Raw genomic sequence first — 6,000 nt, forward strand, 5'->3', positions numbered from 1 at the left:
AATGATAATGGAATTTTATTTAGCCATGAAAAGAAGAAAACTGCCATTTGTGACAACATGGATGGAGATTGAGGACATTACGATAAGGTAAATAAGTTATATAACAAAAGATAGATACTGGGGCACCTGGGTAGCTCAGTTTGTTAAAGCATCTGCCTTCAGCTCAGGTCATGATCCTGGGACTGCTCAGGAGAGGGTCTGCTTCTCCTTCTATCCCTACCCCTGCCCCTCCTCTCTCTCTCAAATAAATAAATAAAATCTTTTTTTTAAAGAAAGGTATTGTGACCTCACTTACTTATAGAAATCTTAAAAACAAAAACAAAACAAAACAAAACAAAAAAACCTGAATTCATAGAAACAGAACAGATAGCTGGTTGTCAGAGTTGCAGGATGGAGGAGGTGAAGGAAAATGGGTGAAAATGGCCAAAAGATACAAATTCCAGGAAAAAAAAAAGTGGGCATCTTTCCCTTTTCCTGATCATTATTTGAAAGCACTCTTTCTTTTACTATTAAGAATGAAGGGCTTTCATAGATGTATTTTATCAGGTTAAAGAAGATTCTTTCTATTCTAATTTTGCTGAGAGTTTATCCAAAAGGAATGGATTTTGAATTTGAGAAACATTTTTCTGTCTGTTGATATAACTGTACCTTTTATTTGGGTTGGTTTGCTTATATGGTAAATTACATTGATTTATTTTTTAATATTAAACAAACTATATTCTTGGGATATATCCCACTTAGTCATAATGTGTTTTTTGTTTTATTTTTATTTTTTATTTTTTTATTATTTTTTTAATCTTTTTTTTTTAAAGATTTTATTTATTTATTCATAGAGATGCAGAGAGAGAGAGAGAGGCAGAGACACAGGCAGAGGGAGAAGCAGGTTCCATGCAGAGGCTCCAGGGTCTCCAGATCATGCCCTGGGTTGCAGGCAGCGCTAAACCGCTGAGCCACCGGGGCTGCCTGTGTTTTTTGTTTTAAACATTGGTGGATTCAATTGCTAAAAATTAGTTTAGAACTTTTGCATCTATGTTCATGAGGCATATTGGTCTGTGATTTTGTTTTCTCATAATATTTTTGATATTAAGGTATTAAGGTTTTGGTATTAAGGTAATGCTGGTCTTTATTCAATCTTCTGGAAAAATTTATATACAACTGATACTGTTTCTTTTTAAAATACTTAATAGGCCAGGGAGGCCATCTGATCTTGGAGTTTTCTTTGTGGGAAGGATTGTAACTGCAAATTCCATTTCTTTTATAGATACAAAGCTATTCTGGATTTCTATTTCCTCTTAAGTGAGCTTTGATAGTTTGAATCTTTCAAGGAATGTTTCCATTTTATTTAAGTTGCCAAATTTGGTGGTGTAAAATTATTTATTAAGTTTAGTGTAATTAAAGCTCAGTACAATTTAAAAACGTAGTTTCTCAATCATGCTAATGCACATTGAAGACAAATTCTCAATAAACATACATGGCTAGTTGCTACTATATTGGACAGCACAAATATAAAACATTTCTTTTGCTGCAAAAAGTTATATTGGAAACATTAGAGGTAGTTATTAATAATATAAGTTGCACTTATGATAAAACCCATTCTTGTAGGTTAGTTATTAATCAGAGCTCAAGATTAGGAATATGTCAGCTCTGGGTTGGAAGTGAGATATATCCCCCAAACCAATTCAGTTCCAAAGAATGTTTTTATTTTTAATTATATTTTTAACCAAGAGGATAGATATGAAATCCACATACTCCTTTGCTTAGATTTTACCCACTTTTGGGGCCAGAGTTTGTTAGTAAGGCAGTCTTTTAAGCATTCAGAAAAGCAAGTTCTGGCCCAAAACTGGCCTCACCCATTTGACTTAACAAAACCTAGGAGAGAGAGAAAGTAAATTAAAGAAGAAAAAGAAGGAGGAGGAGGTGGAGAAGGATGAGAAGGAGAATGTGAGGGAGAGAAAGGGGAAGAGGTAGAGGAAGAGAAGAAAGAAAAGAAAAAAAAATTAGAACCATGGAATTTATAATCTGTAAATCTACAAAACCTCTGACTGTGATTATTTTACATCTCTGTAATATCCTTTCAACAGAATTTTTCTGACTCACTGTTGAAAGAGATAGTTTGGCATGTATTTATACTGAGATATTTTATAGCTGTCCTAAAATCTGCAAATCAGAATTTACATGGTGGAATCATTACTTGTTATACAGATTGATATTTCAGGGAATTAGGGAAACTCAGAGGGCTGCTCTGAGCAGAATTTCCTCCTTGTTTCATTGACATTTCCAAACGATCTGTTTCAAGTGGCTTGTCCTGTTGATGAGTGTGTGTTCTAATTATTCACACCAAAGCAGAAATAATCAATTACATTTAACATCCTGCCCTAAAGAGTAGGTGTTTTTTTTGGGACTGGTCTTTTGAAATGGGAAAAAAAAAATCTTTATATTTTGGAATTCCTGCGGACCTTACCTAGAATTGTAATCAGAGGCTCCTATCCCATACGTTTAGTTAACATTACTTGATAGCTTTTTTTTAATCATCCATATTTTCAGACCCAAGGGATCCCTTCTTAAGAACTGAGTGATTGTTTGTTATTTCTCTTGATATTGGGTAATTTAGAGCTTTGGAGCAAAACATATCTGGATTTGAACGTCTTTGAGTGCATTACTTAATGGATCTGACCCTTAATTTCTAAGCTATAAAATTGGTAATTAAATATACCTCACAAAGAAATAGTAAAGCATACTAATTAAGCGTATGTAATTTAGAGTCGGACAGATTTGTGTCCATAACCTTAGGTCAACCCTTAGCAATTTGATCTTGAAAACTTATAAATCTGTTTTCTCATTTGTAAATGGACACTAGAGCACACAGACATATATAATAGAACTGCTAATGGATTAAATGTAATTGGAACCATAGAGCTTAGCATAGTGCCTGGGTTAAAAAAAAAAAAAAAAGAAGTGATCCTTATTTTTCTCAATAGCTTGTCAAGTAGACAATAATATGCTTAGCCTAGTGCTTAGTAGGTGCCTTATGAGTTTTACTTCTCTTCCATTCTCCCCATCCAACAGATTAATCCAGGTTTTCCTTCATTAAAAATATATATATATATATATATATATATATATATATATATCTGTTCTATGTATATTTTTCTTTTAAAAAAAATCTGTTGCTTCTTTCCTTTTTCTCCGTCTCTAGTTATATTTGAATAATCAGTTTTGGGACTATCCACAGATAATATCTTAAGGGTATTCAAATTTGCAACTTATGGACTTATCTAAATGGGACATTTCCAGAAATTTTCATCGATATATGACTATACGTTGCAGAAATTGTTTAACAAACAGTACCTGGGTAGCCAGCATAGACGAACGATAGAGGAACACTCTCGAGCTATTACCTGTATGGTTTGATAATGAAAGTTTCATGGTACTGTGCAATGATCAAGATGAAAGACCTTTCACTTAGGATTCCAGTCCAGTCAAAAAGGAACATTAAGAACTTAAAACTCCACTCCCATCATCAAATACTATAGAACATTTATAGGATACAGGAGTACAGAGCAGAGTACCTTGTCAGGTAGGAGAGAGATACAGTTCCATAAAACTATGAGAAGAAAAAAAAAACTGTGAGAAAAAGCAAAGGGCTAAAGTTGAAAGAAACCAATTTCCAAAATCATAAGTAGGTGAAAAAATTAAGCAAGTGCATAATCAAATGAAAGAAGTCTTCCACATATTGTAACAGAGATATTCTTGACTTGATGATCTACGTAACTATTAACAGTAGAGAATTCTGGCACTTAACCTAATAAATATATATTTTTAAGTACTCATCTTGATTAGTGATCAAATAAATGAATTTTGATTCATAAATAAGACAATATGCCTTGTTAAATCAAATTTGAAAAAATATTGTTTTCCTTAAAAGATAGCACTCATTGCTAGTCTGGAGGCAATGCCATAATTTCTTTCACATGCTGCTGTTGGGAAGATATATTACCAAGACACTCCTGGAATGTATTCAGTTGTATGTGTCTATATGACTAAAATTACTCGTGTTTTCTGATGTGGCAATTTTATTTATAGTTTTCTAAATTGGGGAAATCATGAAAAAATGTGAACAATGATTTATCTATAAGGATATTTACTATAGCACTGTTTATAATATCAGAAGTTGAGACCAATATAAATGCACAACATTTAATATTGGTTGGACAAACCATAATAAATGCATAGGAAGTAATTTAAAGTGATGTTTTGTATTTAATGTGGGGGAAAAAAAGCCAACAGTGCTATCATAGTTTTATCATATAAGTGTGTGTATATATATTCACACTGTATGTTCTTATTTATATGAGACAAACACAAAATAATTAAATACTAGGAAAAACATACTGAAGTACTAATAGCAGTTTTCTTGGGTTGGAGTCTTCATAGGAAATTTTCATTTTTTTTCTTTATAAATCCTTCTGTTTTCCAAGGAAAATGTGTTAATACAAAGAAACAAACATTCTGGGGCAGGGGGGCACCAGGGTGGCTCAGTCAGTTAAGCATCTACCTTCAGCTCAGGTCATGATGCTGGGGTCCTGAGATGGAGCCCCCATGGGGCTCCAAATAAATAAATAAATAAAATGAAAGAAAGAAAGAAAGAAAGAAAGAAAGAAAGAAAGAAAGAAAGAAAGAAAGGGAGAAGCGAACAGGAGCAATTCTTGTGGACCAAGTGAACCTAACAGGTGGTCCACGTTCAGAGGACAGTTTTCTCTAGGCTGGTTCCTTGTCCAAGTCTTCTATACATATTCAACATATACATGTTGAACTTTTGATCGATCATAAGCAGAAATTTAGAGTGTCCTTGAAGGACTGGCTTTGCCTTATTTTCTGTAATCAGCAAGGAGAGAGGGGGCTCAATAACTAAAGTCTGGCCGGACCAAGGGAACTTACTGTTCTGGAAGCTGACAATATCCTGGGTGAGTGCATCCCTCCTGCCATCTCAATCTGTTTTCAACCTCACTGCTGTGATATTTAACATTCCAGGTCACTTTTACGAACTTCCTAAAATGCTACTATGGGATGGGAAATTCTGGCTTGAACTGCCATCCATTACTCTACCAGACATCTTGTGGCTGCTGCCCATAATGCCTCCTGAGCTGTGCTATTAAAGGCAAGGTATTGCCCTGCAAAGTTGATGATAGCAGCCTTGCTGAAGCAAGCAAATACTTTCTATTACATTAATGTTCTATTTAAATAACAAATAGCTGGCCCCTGGCTCCGCTTCATCCTCTTCTGTGTGTCTGGGCCCTTGGCCTTGCATGCTGGTGAATATTTTTAGGCTGCTTCAAGCAGCCAGAGCAGCAGTTAATGCAAGATCACCCTGACGGCCCTTTTTAGATCTTGACACCTGATGCTTTCTCTACGCGCTTTGTAAAAGCAACGTTTATAATTTCCACCTCTACTACAGTCGTAAAAGTCTGATGGTCTTTTCAGAAGACAACTATGCTATAAAAAGGGAAAATTGAAGTAAATTAAGTCGGGGAGCTTTTTGAGTCATCAAGTAAGATGTTGTGTACCATCATGACATTTCAACCCACAACTCTCAGAGCCATAGCCTATCAATTGAGCTGATGAGCTGTGTCTGCATAAAAGTAAGGATCTAAGCTCCTCAAATACCTTCTTAAGCAGCTTGTTTTATCACAGAGTCTATTTTTCCAAGCACCTAATCAAAGGCATTTATTCTGTGCTTGCAGTAAAAATGGAAATATCAATGGAGAGCAATTGGTTATCAGAATTTGTTCAGTGTTGAGAGGGGAACATCACGGAAATCCGAAGCTTCATCTATTCACGCATTCATAAAAGCTTCATCCTTTAGCAAACTCCTTCATAATTGGAAGCTTTTTCATTTAGACACCAATAGACATCTTTCTGCATGTGGTTATTGAAAAAAAGATTAGCTTAAGTGGATATGTGAAAAAGATTATAATGTATAAACTAATTATTATTGTAATT

At 34.5% G+C, this 6,000-nt stretch overlaps 1 long non-coding RNA gene across 1 annotated transcript in view; it reads right to left on the reverse strand.

The window, feature by feature from the left end:
* LOC121476609 overlaps positions 1 to 4,969 on the reverse strand; it is a 37,598-nt gene extending 32,629 nt beyond the window's left edge. The window contains exon 1 of the long non-coding RNA XR_005983971.1: positions 4,939 to 4,969. This is a non-coding gene — a long non-coding RNA (uncharacterized LOC121476609). The remainder of the gene's footprint in view (positions 1 to 4,938) is intronic.
* Between the last annotated feature and the right edge of the window lie 1,031 nt (positions 4,970 to 6,000).

The sequence above is a fragment of the Vulpes lagopus genome, chromosome 15, assembly GCF_018345385.1.
Source record: "Vulpes lagopus strain Blue_001 chromosome 15, ASM1834538v1, whole genome shotgun sequence".
NCBI classification, from domain to species: domain Eukaryota; kingdom Metazoa; phylum Chordata; class Mammalia; order Carnivora; family Canidae; genus Vulpes; species Vulpes lagopus.